This window comes from Bombus flavifrons, chromosome 14, assembly GCF_040668555.2.
Source record: "Bombus flavifrons isolate JBK064 chromosome 14, iyBomFlav1_principal, whole genome shotgun sequence".
Taxonomy (NCBI): Eukaryota; Metazoa; Arthropoda; class Insecta; order Hymenoptera; family Apidae; genus Bombus; species Bombus flavifrons.
Genome location: NC_138455.1, coordinates 4,153,633 through 4,170,908, shown reverse-complemented (window position 1 = coordinate 4,170,908; position 17,276 = coordinate 4,153,633). Strand labels below are relative to the sequence as shown.

The 17,276-nt window shown below is 26.2% G+C and overlaps 1 long non-coding RNA gene across 1 annotated transcript in view; it reads right to left on the bottom strand.

Moving 5' to 3' along the window:
* The window catches only part of LOC138187084 (uncharacterized), a 243,144-nt gene extending 238,765 nt beyond the window's left edge, over positions 1–4,379 (bottom strand). Inside the window, exon 1 of the long non-coding RNA XR_011175083.1 lies at positions 4,249–4,379. This is a non-coding gene — a long non-coding RNA (uncharacterized LOC138187084). The remainder of the gene's footprint in view (positions 1–4,248) is intronic.
* Between the last annotated feature and the right edge of the window lie 12,897 nt (positions 4,380–17,276).

Genomic DNA, 17,276 nt, shown 5'->3' with positions numbered 1-17,276 from the left:
GATTTATCGCGCACGGTGTCAGCAGTCTTTGAAGTCACGCATCGAGGGTTGTTTAGCCGCCGCAGATTGATTAATTGTAAATTGAGGCGTGCATTGACGCGATCGTAAGGGGCAGCAGTTTTTGCCATTGATGGGCGATTAATAGATGGATCCAACAGTGTTTGCATCATTCGCATTTATTTTAAAAGGAACGAATGGTCGCGAGGCTGCTGTGCGATCGGGGTGTGCATGTTCTGTTCCATTTGAAACGAATAACTCTACTTTTATGATGGTGCTTTACCCATACTTTGCCAAATGATTTCGGAAATCGAAATCTAAATCATTGTGCGAATCGTAAAATTTATGTGGGATGAATCAGAGGTATTATAACTGCTTGAAATAACGGAATCGTAAAATCAACTAGGAGCAAAAGTTTATAACTTTCGGGGATCGATGTATTTCAAGAAGAATTACCAATTACAATTTTTAAATGCACAAACAAAGGGACGAATAAATTGTATAGATATGTTAAATGAATTATCTTTAATCCCAACATTCTCTGTTTAAAATACTAACAACCTAACTATCTTCCTTTACGATGGATTTAAAATTTTATGGAACCTATCTCGATATAACGCCATAATCAGCAGGCTTCGCATGGACTCACGCGTGAGGTTGCAGCTAAATCGCGACTTTCACTTTTTATTCCCATTCCTTGAAAATTTCAACCCTTCACCCGATTGCGGAACGTGATTCTTCAAGCCATGTGCTCCACGTCTTGAGCGCTCCGTGGACGTGCACACTAGCAAAAAAATATATACACGCACGTGTACTCGAAGACAAGGATAATCGAATGAAAGTTAGAAGACGAAAGAGACACTCGACGAAGAATTGCTTGGCATCCGAATCGTGGATTATTCCGGAAACGTTCGAATTCTCCAGCAGCCGGTGGTTGGTTAAAATAGGACATTACAATGCTATCTGTGTTACCGACCAACGTACGTGAAGGGAACGTGTACGCAAGTGTAGTCCATCGATAGAAAAACAAGGGTTAAAATTCACGGTAAAATGCCGGACTCGCTGGAGAATCTACTGGTTTCGAGACACTTGAGTTTAAATATTTATTAGGATCTTCAGAAACTAGTTAGGATATATAGCTTACTTTACATCGCCTTATATTTTTTTCAATTCCTGTTCTTTACCTTTTCTTAATTGTAATTTTACTAACAACGATGTTTGAAAGAACCTTCAATTTTTGTTAGTTTGCTTCATAGCTATCACCAATGTGGGTACAAATAAAAATTATACAATATAAAGGAAATAAGCAAAAATGAAGGAAGATGAAGTGAGATTTTCGATAAGAAAATGTATGTAGATATGGAAGTTCTGGATAGTTCTAGAAATTGTTCAGAATAGGTTCACGGAGCATAAAAGTTTTCTGGAAGAAAGAAAATTGGATACAAATTGGAAATTTTTGCGAAGATTAAGAAATACGAATAAAATGTAGTATTTCATAGTTTCGTTATTTATTACAAAGTAATAATTAGCTTTATACTTGCTTTATACTATTATCATGAATATGTAGATAAAATACAATAGCAGTGAACCAAGGAAATTTTTGATGGTACATTCAAACACGTCTTACCGATAAGGAAATTTATTGATTTACATTGTGAACATGGAACTTAGTGATATTTCCATAGGAGGGTAATTTGTTAAAGGTCAAACAAATTTCCTAAATAAATAAAACATAACTATAAGAAAAATTAATAATTGTAATAATTGTTCCTTTTTGAAAAAAGATAGAACTTGAATGAAATGCTTAAATGCAACGAAACAAGATATGAGTCATGTAGAAAGTATCATTACCAATAGTAGGTTAGAAGAAATTTACCTATTTATACCTCACAAGAATAATTTAATCAATTCCTTAGATATCTACAGAAGATTTTTGGTATACATGATATTTAGGGAACACATCTATCATCCAATACATTTTTTACCCAACAGACTCCAGCGCTAACCAATATCATTTTAGTGTCATTTCTAACATTATCGATTTACGGTAGAAAACAAAGTCCTTTCCTAACTACGTTCCATCCAGATGGCCTCTATCTCTTCAGGCAAAAATTAATTCATTTTTAAATAAATTGTCTTTGTAGTAAACTTCTTTGCAAAACTTCAAGCTTCGATCATTGTACAAAAAAGAAACAAACAACGAACAACAAAAAGAACTTAAAGAAAAAGACCAACACTGAGAACTAAATTTAACAATACAATTCGTAAATCTTATACTAACTTTGTAATTCTAAATGAAGCTATTTGGTACATGTGTCAATAATGTATACTTTAATTGCCATGAAAGAGTAAAATAATTGATAATGTAAAAAATAAAAGTGAAAAGCATTCCACAAAGAATTACACCTACTTTATTTATATAAATATTATATATACATGCATGTATATATATATATATATCCTACATTATGTATACATTTAAGTAAAATATATTAACCATTATATATCTTTCTTAAATACTGATATATATATATATATATATATCAGTATATGTATATATATATATATATATCAGTATATGTATATATATATATATATATATATATATATATATCAGTATATGTATATATATATATATATATATATATATATACATATTTAAGCGCTATCGTGTTTTCCTATTAACCTAATCATAAATCTAATTTACCTCAAAAGCATATGTCTAACTGTAAATTAAATTTGAGTTTAAAAAATTCTGCCTAAATGTATAAATGTAATTTAACCTACCTATTAAAGATTGAATGATTTTCAAAACTTACTTATATAAATTCGTAATCACGACAAAGTAATAGGATATTGTATAGAATATTATACAAAATTCGAATACTCTTTCACTCATCTCACTATGGTTTCTGAAATACATAATTGGACTGAATTAATTACGTATGTCTTTTGCCTTTCCTTTATTTCCCTTCCGACTCCTTCCTTTCTTACTTTCTCTACAATTTCCTTCCCTTCCTTCCCCTTTCTTTCCAACCTTTCATCTTTCTAACCTTCTCTTCGACATTCTAATGGCATAGAATCTTCTTTATGCACCTCTTGTATCTATCTCAAATGATTTGAAAAAGAGCAACATACTTCCATAATCCTAGTGGAAGAATACCTAGTATATTGTGACACTAACTGACAAAATAATTTTAGAAACTATGATAGAATATCGCAACACTAAGTCTTAATATGAATCCGACAGAAATTCGTGTATGAACAAAAATTTAAAAAATATTACTTATTAAAAAATTTATTAATGTACTTATATATCTTGTATCAAACAGACTAAACTTTTTTATTTTGAAGTTTTTCTATTTTGCACTTACAGATTTTATTTCAAGAAATGGTTCGATACTCTACTTTGATAACTTCATAAATTACCGAGAAAGAGCACGCTTATTGAAAGACAGACTAAAACTCAGTGTATGTAATAATTGACTGTATTAATAGTCCTAAATGATTTCTTTATCAAAACAAAGCTGTGAAAACGACAACATCGAAAATTTGTGTTGATTCTGAAACCTGCTGAAGGCGACATATCTCTTGCATATGAAATTTGATACATTTCCTTCTGGCGAATAACATTCAGTTTTAATACCTTCATATTTCAAACTTCAAATTCTACTGAGATTATACCAGATATGAAAATGTTAAATATGAATTTCATAAAGCAGAAAGTAGGATGAAAAGTTAATTATTATTACAGCATTACGGTAATTACTATTGCTCTGTAATAATTACAATTTTCACAACAATGAAGTCGAAATATTCAAATAAACGCATTCTAACATTCCTTAATTATTTGAATATGTATGTTATTTATTCATACTTGTTTACTCATACGAATATTTAATTTGAACAAATAACTGTATCTGATTCTATAAATAACTGTAATGAACATATTCTCAATCATAGTTACTTAAATTATTTACCAATGCTAATTAGTAATAATATGATCAATATTATACTGATATTAATCGTTGATATCATATTACAAATGAAAAAAAAACGCGACGTGCAAGAAGAACTATACTAAATTGATAATTAAAACACAGAAAAAGGGATGTTACCACTTACGAGTATGATAAATACTCGTGGTCGTTATGTTCGCCAACAATTCTACGTAACACAACCAGTCATTCGTGTCGATTTGGACCTTTCATCCTATGACATGATCGGAGGAATAGAAACGACGTGACTTACCATTAGATGCGAAGAACGTTGTCATCGATACTGGAGTAGGCCAGAAGAAATCACTGAAGACGATGCCACGAATACTGTTATCGTGAACAATCAATCCGACTCCGTGTAGGAAGAGAGAATACGAGTTATGAACAATCTTGAAGAAAACATAGAATATTACAATTAATGCAAAAATAACGCAATTACAAAATCTTTAAGAACGTTACATATATACTGCATACGGCAATATATATGTACGTATATTATTATCGTATTCGTATTATTATCGTAGTATGTTATTGTAATATTGCCCAGTCGTCTAATGGGTATCGACTGTTACTTGAATGCAAACGTTCATCGTGAAACCCATGTATACTAATGAGATGTGCTTTGGATGAGTGGTTAGTTCGGGCGTTTGTAGAATACTACGCATCGATGTTATATTAACGAGAAACACTCTGTAACCATGTTGCGAATTGTGTTGCAATTATAGAAAACATTTCATACGGGGTAAAACAATTGTTATAATATTGTCCTGTATTCTCTTTATTCGCTTTTGTATAATAATAATCGAACAACGAAAGCTGTGTTCGAATTACGCTTGTAATATGACGAATTTATACAATAAATTCAACGTTACTGTCATAATGAAATATATTTCTATATTTCTTTCTCAAAGTCATGAGCAAGTTGCAAGACAAGAGCGTTCCAGTCACTTCGCGCTGTATTTTCTACAGATTTTCGTGTCTGCAAAGTAGGATTAAAATTGGTGAATTTTGGATTTGATTTTAATTTTCAACAGGTGTTCGCCGCTGCATGAAGTTCGTTGTTGCAGAAATCGTAGTTCCGAAAATTAGAAGCAGCAGCTGCAACAAGAGAGTTTCCTAAACGTTCGAAATTCTGGCTTCGATAAAACTTGACGGATATTTGGAATAATTCTGTGCTAGAAATTTAATACCATCAGAGTTTCGATACGAGCGATAAACTAGAAACTAACTTAATACCATATAACGTTATACGTTATATGGAAATACTATATAACGTTATACGTCATAACGTAATAATATATAACGTTATACGTTATAAGGTAATACTATATAACGTTATACGTCATAATGTAATTCTATATAACGTTATACGTTATAACGTAATACTATATAACGTTATACGTTATATGGTAATACTATATAACGTTATACGTTATATGGTAATACTATATAACGTTATACGTCATAACGTAATACTATATAACGTTATACGTTATAACGTAATACTATATAACGTTATACGTTATAACTTAATACTATATAACGTTATACGTTATATGGTAACACTATATAACGTTATACGTCATAACGTAATTCTATATAACGTTATACGTTATATGGTAATACTATATAACGTTATACGTCATAAAATAATACTATATAACGTTATACGTTATATGGTAATACTATATAACGTTATACGTTATAACGTAGTACTATATAACGTTATACGTTATAACGTAATACTATATAACGTTATACGTTATAACGTAATACTATATAACGTTATACGTTATATGGTAATACTATATAACGTTATACGTTATATGGTAATACTATATAACGTTATACGTTATATGGTAATACTATATAACGTTATACGTTATAACGTAATACTATATAACGTTATACGTTATAACTTAATACTATATAACGATATACGTTATATGGTAATACTATATAACGTTATACGTCATAACGTTATACTATATAACGTTATACGTTATATGGTAATACTATATAACGTTATACGTTATATGGTAATATTATATAACGTTATACGTCATAACGTAATACTATATAACGTTATACGTTATAACGTAATACTATATAACGTTATACGTTATATGGTAATACTATATAAAGTTATACGTTATATGGTAATACTATATAATGTTATACGTTATAACGTAACACCATATAACGTTATACGTTATAACTTAATACTTTATAACGTTATACGTTACATGGTAATACTAAATAACGTTATACGTCATAACGTAATACTATATAACGTTATACGTCATAACGTTATACTATATAACGTTATACGTTATATGGTAATACTATATAACGTTATACGTTATATGGTAATATTATATAACGTTATACGTCATAACGTAACACCATATAACGTTATACGTTATAACTTAATACTTTATAACGTTATACGTTACATGGTAATACTAAATAACGTTATACGTCATAACGTAATACTATATAGCGTTATACGTTATAACGTAATACTATATAACGTTATACGTTATAACGTAATACTATATGACGTTATACGTTATAACGTAATACTATATAACGTTATACGTTATAACTTAATACTATATAACGTTATACGTTATAACGTAATACTATATAACGTTATACGTTATATGGTAATACTATATAACGTTATACGTTATATGGTAATACTATATAACGTTATACGTTATATGGTAATACTATATAACGTTATACGTCATAACGTAATACTATATAACGTTATACGTTATAACGTAATACTATATAACGTTATACGTCATAACGTAATACTATATAACGTTATACGTTATAACGTAATACTATAAAACGTTATACGTTATATGGTAATACCATATAACGTTATACGTTATAACGTAATACTATATAACGTTATACGTTATAACATAACACTATATAACGTTATACGTTATATGGTAATACTATATAACGTTATACGTCATAACGTTATACTATATAACGTTATACGTTATATGGTAATACTATATAACGTTATACGTTATATGGTAATACTATATAACGTTGTACGTACTAAAGTAATACTATATAACGTTACACGTTATATGGTAATACTATATAACGTTATATGTTATAACGTAAAACTATGTAACGTTATACATTATATGGTAATACTATATAACGTTATACGTTATAACGTAATACTATGTAACGTTATCCGTTATATGGTAATACCATATAACGTTATACGTTATAACGTAATACTATATAATGTTATACGTTATATGGTAATACTATATAACGTTATACGTTATAACGTAATACTATATAACGTTATACGTTATAACGTAATACTATATAACGTTATACGTTATAACGTAATACTATATAACGTTATACGTTATAACGTAATACTATATAACGTTATACGTTATATGGTAATACTATATAGAGTTTTACGTCATAACGTAATACTATATAACGTTATACATTATAACGTAATACTATATAACGTTATACGTTATAACGTAATACTATATAACGTTATACGTTATAACGTAATACTATATAACGTTGTACGTTCTAAAGTAATACTATATAACGTTATACGTTATATGGTAATACTATATAACGTTATATGTTATAACGTAATACTATGTAACGTTATACATTATATGGTAATACTATATAACGTTATACGTTATAACGTAATACTATGTAACGTTATCCGTTATAACGTAATACTATATAACGTTATACGTCATAACGTAATACTATATAATGTCATACGTTATAACGTAATACTATATAACGTTATACGTTATAACTTAATACTATATAACGTTATACGTTATATGGTAACACTATATAACGTTATACGTCATAACGTAATTCTATATAACGTTATACGTTATATGGTAATACTATATAACGTTATACGTCATAAAATAATACTATATAACGTTATACGTTATATGGTAATACTATATAACGTTATACGTTATAACGTAGTACTATATAACGTTATACGTTATAACGTAATACTATATAACGTTATACGTTATAACGTAATACTATATAACGTTATACGTTATATGGTAATACTATATAACGTTATACGTTATATGGTAATACTATATAACGTTATACGTTATATGGTAATACTATATAACGTTATACGTTATAACGTAATACTATATAACGTTATACGTTATAACTTAATACTATATAACGATATACGTTATATGGTAATACTATATAACGTTATACGTCATAACGTTATACTATATAACGTTATACGTTATATGGTAATACTATATAACGTTATACGTTATATGGTAATATTATATAACGTTATACGTCATAACGTAATACTATATAACGTTATACGTTATAACGTAATACTATATAACGTTATACGTTATATGGTAATACTATATAAAGTTATACGTTATATGGTAATACTATATAATGTTATACGTTATAACGTAACACCATATAACGTTATACGTTATAACTTAATACTTTATAACGTTATACGTTACATGGTAATACTAAATAACGTTATACGTCATAACGTAATACTATATAACGTTATACGTCATAACGTTATACTATATAACGTTATACGTTATATGGTAATACTATATAACGTTATACGTTATATGGTAATATTATATAACGTTATACGTCATAACGTAACACCATATAACGTTATACGTTATAACTTAATACTTTATAACGTTATACGTTACATGGTAATACTAAATAACGTTATACGTCATAACGTAATACTATATAGCGTTATACGTTATAACGTAATACTATATAACGTTATACGTTATAACGTAATACTATATGACGTTATACGTTATAACGTAATACTATATAACGTTATACGTTATAACTTAATACTATATAACGTTATACGTTATAACGTAATACTATATAACGTTATACGTTATATGGTAATACTATATAACGTTATACGTTATATGGTAATACTATATAACGTTATACGTTATATGGTAATACTATATAACGTTATACGTCATAACGTAATACTATATAACGTTATACGTTATAACGTAATACTATATAACGTTATACGTCATAACGTAATACTATATAACGTTATACGTTATAACGTAATACTATAAAACGTTATACGTTATATGGTAATACCATATAACGTTATACGTTATAACGTAATACTATATAACGTTATACGTTATAACATAACACTATATAACGTTATACGTTATATGGTAATACTATATAACGTTATACGTCATAACGTTATACTATATAACGTTATACGTTATATGGTAATACTATATAACGTTATACGTTATATGGTAATACTATATAACGTTGTACGTACTAAAGTAATACTATATAACGTTACACGTTATATGGTAATACTATATAACGTTATATGTTATAACGTAAAACTATGTAACGTTATACATTATATGGTAATACTATATAACGTTATACGTTATAACGTAATACTATGTAACGTTATCCGTTATATGGTAATACCATATAACGTTATACGTTATAACGTAATACTATATAATGTTATACGTTATATGGTAATACTATATAACGTTATACGTTATAACGTAATACTATATAACGTTATACGTTATAACGTAATACTATATAACGTTATACGTTATAACGTAATACTATATAACGTTATACGTTATAACGTAATACTATATAACGTTATACGTTATATGGTAATACTATATAGAGTTTTACGTCATAACGTAATACTATATAACGTTATACATTATAACGTAATACTATATAACGTTATACGTTATAACGTAATACTATATAACGTTATACGTTATAACGTAATACTATATAACGTTGTACGTTCTAAAGTAATACTATATAACGTTATACGTTATATGGTAATACTATAAAACGTTATATGTTATAACGTAATACTATGTAACGTTATACATTATATGGTAATACTATATAACGTTATACGTTATAACGTAATACTATGTAACGTTATCCGTTATAACGTAATACTATATAACGTTATACGTCATAACGTAATACTATATAATGTCATACGTTATAACGTAATACTATATAACGTTATACGTTATAACTTAATACTATATAACGTTATACGTTATATGGTAATACTATATAACGTTATACATCATAACGTGATACTATATAACGTTATACGTTATAACGTAATACTATATAACGTTATACGTCATAACGTAATACTATATAACGTTATACGTTATAACGTAATACTATATAACGTTATACGTTATAACGTAATACTATATAACGTTATACGTTATAACGTAATACTATATAACGTTATACGTTATAACTTAATACTTTATAACGTTATACGTTACATGGCAGTACTAAATAACGTTATACGTCATAACGTAATACTATATAGCGTTATACGTTATAACGTAATACTATATAACGTTATACGTTATAACGTAATACTATATGACGTTATACGTTATAACGTAATACTATATAACGTTATACGTTTTAACGTAACACCATATAACGTTATACGTTATAACTTAATACTTTATAACGTTATACGTTACATGGTAGTACTATATAACGTTATACGTCATAACGTAATACTATATAGCGTTATACGTTATAACGTAATACTATATAACGTTATACGTTATAACGTAATACTATATAACGTTATACGTTATAACGTAATACTATATAACGTTATACGTTATATGGTAATACCATATAACGGTATACGTTATATGGTAATACTATATAACGTTATACGTTATATGGTAATACTATATAAAGTTATACGTTATAACGTAATACTATATAACGTTATACGTTATAACTTAATACTATATAACGTTATACGTTATATGGTAATACTATATAACGTTATACGTCATAACGTAATACTATATAACGTTATACATTATAACGTAATACTATATAACGTTATACGTTATAACGTAATACTATATAACGTTATACGTTATAACTTAATACTATATAACGTTATACGTTATAACGTAATACTATATAACGTTATACGTTATATGGTAATACCATATAACGGTATACGTTATATGGTAATACTATATAACGTTATACGTTATATGGTAATACTATATAAAGTTATACGTTATAACGTAATACTATATAACGTTATACGTTATAACTTAATACTATATAACGTTATACGTTATATGGTAATACTATATAACGTTATACGTCATAACGTAATACTATATAACGTTATACATTATAACGTAATACTATATAACGTTATACGTTATAACTTAATACTATATAACGTTATACGTTATAACGTAATACTATATAACGTTATACGTTATATGGTAATACTATATAACGTTATACGTTATATGGTAATACTATATAACGTTATACGTTATATGGTAATACTATATAACGTTATACGTTATAACGTAATACTATATAACGTTATACGTTATAACTTAATACTATATAACGATATACGTTATATGGTAATACTATATAACGTTATACGTCATAACGTTATACTATATAACGTTATACGTTATATGGTAATACTATATAACGTTATACGTTATATGGTAATATTATATAACGTTATACGTCATAACGTAATACTATATAACGTTATACGTTATAACTTAATACTATATAACGTTATACGTTATAACGTAATACTATATAACGTTATACGTTATATGGTAATACTATATAACGTTATACGTTATATGGTAATACTATATAACGTTGTACGTACTAAAGTAATACTATATAACGTTACACGTTATATGGTAATACTATATAACGTTATATGTTATAACGTAAAACTATGTAACGTTATACATTATATGGTAATACTATATAACGTTATACGTTATAACGTAATACTATGTAACGTTATCCGTTATATGGTAATACCATATAACGTTATACGTTATAACGTAATACTATATAATGTTATACGTTATATGGTAATACTATATAACGTTATACGTTATAACGTAATACTATATAACGTTATACGTTATAACGTAATACTATATAACGTTATACGTTATAACGTAATACTATATAACGTTATACGTTATAACGTAATACTATATAACGTTATACGTTATATGGTAATACTATATAGAGTTTTACGTCATAACGTAATACTATATAACGTTATACATTATAACGTAATACTATATAACGTTATACGTTATAACGTAATACTATATAACGTTATACGTTATAACGTAATACTATATAACGTTGTACGTTCTAAAGTAATACTATATAACGTTATACGTTATATGGTAATACTATATAACGTTATATGTTATAACGTAATACTATGTAACGTTATACATTATATGGTAATACTATATAACGTTATACGTTATAACGTAATACTATGTAACGTTATCCGTTATAACGTAATACTATATAACGTTATACGTCATAACGTAATACTATATAATGTCATACGTTATAACGTAATACTATATAACGTTATACGTTATAACTTAATACTATATAACGTTATACGTTATATGGTAATACTATATAACGTTATACATCATAACGTGATACTATATAACGTTATACGTTATAACGTAATACTATATAACGTTATACGTCATAACGTAATACTATATAACGTTATACGTTATAACGTAATACTATATAACGTTATACGTTATAACGTAATACTATATAACGTTATACGTTATATGGTAATACTATATAAAGTTATACGTTATAACGTAATACTATATAACGTTATACGTTATAACTTAATACTATATAACGTTATACGTTATATGGTAATACTATATAACGTTATACGTCATAACGTAATACTATATAACGTTATACATTATAACGTAATACTATATAACGTTATACGTTATAACTTAATACTATATAACGTTATACGTTATAACGTAATACTATATAACGTTATACGTTATATGGTAATACTATATAACGTTATACGTTATATGGTAATACTATATAACGTTATACGTTATATGGTAATACTATATAACGTTATACGTTATAACGTAATACTATATAACGTTATACGTTATAACTTAATACTATATAACGATATACGTTATATGGTAATACTATATAACGTTATACGTCATAACGTTATACTATATAACGTTATACGTTATATGGTAATACTATATAACGTTATACGTTATATGGTAATATTATATAACGTTATACGTCATAACGTAATACTATATAACGTTATACGTTATAACGTAATACTATATAACGTTATACGTTATATGGTAATACTATATAAAGTTATACGTTATATGGTAATACTATATAATGTTATACGTTATAACGTAACACCATATAACGTTATACGTTATAACTTAATACTTTATAACGTTATACGTTACATGTTAATACTAAATAACGTTATACGTCATAAAGTAATACTATATAACGTTATACGTCATAACGTTATACTATATAACGTTATACGTTATATGGTAATACTATATAACGTTATACGTTATATGGTAATATTATATAACGTTATACGTCATAACGTAACACCATATAACGTTATACGTTATAACTTAATACTTTATAACGTTATACGTTACATGGTAATACTAAATAACGTTATACGTCATAACGTAATACTATATAGCGTTATACGTTATAACGTAATACTATATAACGTTATACGTTATAACGTAATACTATATGACGTTATACGTTATAACGTAATACTATATAACGTTATACGTTATAACGTAACACCATATAACGTTATACGTTATAACTTAATACTTTATAACGTTATACGTTACATGGTAGTACTATATAACGTTATACGTCATAACGCAATACTATATAGCGTTATACGTTATAACGTAATACTATATAACGTTATACGTTATAACGTAATACTATATAACGTTATACGTTATAACGTAATACTATATAACGTTATACGTTATATGGTAATACCATATAACGTTATACGTTATATGGTAATACTATATAACGTTATACGTTATATGGTAATACTATATAAAGTTATACGTTATAACGTAATACTATATAACGTTATACGTTATAACTTAATACTATATAACGTTATACGTTATATGGTAATACTATATAACGTTATACGTCATAACGTAATACTATATAACGTTATACATTATAACGTTATACATTATAACGTAATACTATATAACGTTATACGTTATAACGTAATACTATATAACGTTATACGTTATAACTTAATACTATATAACATTATACGTTATATGGTAATACTATATAACGTTATACGTCATAACGTTATACTATATAACGTTATACGTTATATTGTAATACTATATAACGTTATACGTTATATGGTAACACTATATAACGTTATACGTTATATGGTAATACTATATAACGTTATACGTCATAACGTAATACTATATAACGTTATACGTTATAACGTAATACTATATAACGTTATACGTCATAACGTAATACTATATAACGTTATACGTTATAACGTAATACTATAAAACGTTATACGTTATATGGTAATACCATATAACGTTATACGTTATAACGTAATACTATATAACGTTATACATTATAACGTAATACTATATAACGTTATACGTTATAACTTAATACTATATAACGTAATACGTTATAACGTAATACTATATAACGTTATACGTTATAACATAACACTATATAACGTTATACGTTATATGGTAATACTATATAACGTTATACGTCATAACGTTATACTATATAACGTTATACGTTATATGGTAATACTATATAACGTTATACGTTATATGGTAATACTATATAACGTTGTACGTACTAAAGTAATACTATATAACGTTACACGTTATACGGTAATACTATATAACGTTATATGTTATAACGTAATACTATGTAACGTTATACATTATATGGTAATACTATATAACGTTATACGTTATAACGTAATACTATGTAACGTTATCCGTTATATGGTAATACCATATAACGTTATACGTTATAACGTAATACTATATAATGTTATACGTTATATGGTAATACTATATAACGTTATACGTTATAACGTAATACTATATAACGTTATACGTTATAACGTAATACTATATAACGTTATACGTTATAACGTAATACTATATAACGTTATACGTTATAACGTAATACTATATAACGTTATACGTTATATGGTAATACTATATAGAGTTTTACGTCATAACGTAATACTATATAACGTTATACGTTATAACGTAATACTATATAACGTTGTACGTTCTAAAGTAATACTATATAACGTTATACGTTATATGGTAATACTATATAACGTTATATGTTATAACGTAATACTATGTAACGTTATACATTATATGGTAATACTATATAACGTTATACGTTATAACGTAATACTATGTAACGTTATCCGTTATAACGTAATACTATATAACGTTATACGTCATAACGTAATACTATATAATGTCATACGTTATAACGTAATACTATATAACGTTATACGTTATAACTTAATACTATATAACGTTATACGTTATATGGTAATACTATATAACGTTATACATCATAACGTGATACTATATAACGTTATACGTTATAACGTAATACTATATAACGTTATACGTCATAACGTAATACTATATAACGTTATACGTTATAACGTAATACTATATAACGTTATACGTTATAACGTAATACTATATAACGTTATACGTTATAACGTAATACTATGTAACGTTATACATTATATGGTAATACTATATAACGTTATACGTTATAACGTAATACTATATAACGTTATACGTTATAACGTAATACTATATAACGTTGTACGTTCTAAAGTAATACTATATAACGTTATACGTTATATGGTAATACTATATAACGTTATATGTTATAACGTAATACTATGTAACGTTATACATTATATGGTAATACTATATAACGTTATACGTTATAACGTAATACTATGTAACGTTATCCGTTATAACGTAATACTATATAACGTTATACGTTATATGGTAATACTATATAACGTTATACATCATAACGTGATACTATATAACGTTATACGTTATAACGTAATACTATATAACGTTATACGTCATAACGTAATACTATATAACGTTATACGTCATAACGTTATACTATATAACGTTATACGTTATATGGTAATACTATATAACGTTATACGTTATATGGTAATACTATATAACGTTATACGTTATATGGTAACACTATATAACGTTATACGTTATATGGTAATACTATATAACGTTATACGTCATAACGTAATACTATATAACGTTATACATTATAACGTAATACTATATAACGTTATACGTTATAACTTAATACTATATAACGTTATACGTTATAACGTAATACTATAAAACGTTATACGTTATAACATAACACTATATAACGTTATACGTTATATGGTAATACTATATAACGTTATACGTTCTAAAGTAATACTATATAACGTTACACGTTATATGGTAATACTATATAACGTCATATGTTATAACGTAATACTATGTAACGTTATACATTATGTGGTAATACTATATAACGTTATACGTTATAACGTAATACTATGTAACGTTGTACGTTCTAAAATAATACTCTATAACGTGATACGTTATATGGTAATACTATATAACGTTATATGTTATAACGTAATACTATGTAACGGTATACATTATATGGTAATACTATATAACGTTATACGTTATAACGTAATACTATGTAACGTTATCCGTTATATGGTAATACCATATAACGTTATACGTTATAACGTAATACTATATAATGTTATACGTTATATGGTAATACTATATAACGTTATACGTTATAACGTAATACTATATAACGTTATACGTTATAACGTAATACTATATAACGTTATACGTTATAACGTAATACTACATAACGTTATACGTTATAACGTAACACCATATAACGTTATACGTTATAACTTAATACTTTATAACGTTATACGTTACATGGTAGTACTATATAACGTTATACGTCATAACGTAATACTATATAGCGTTATACGTTATAACGTAATACTATATAACGTTATACGTTATAACGTAATACTATATGACGTTATACGTTATAACGTAATACTATATAACGTTATACGTTATAACTTAATAC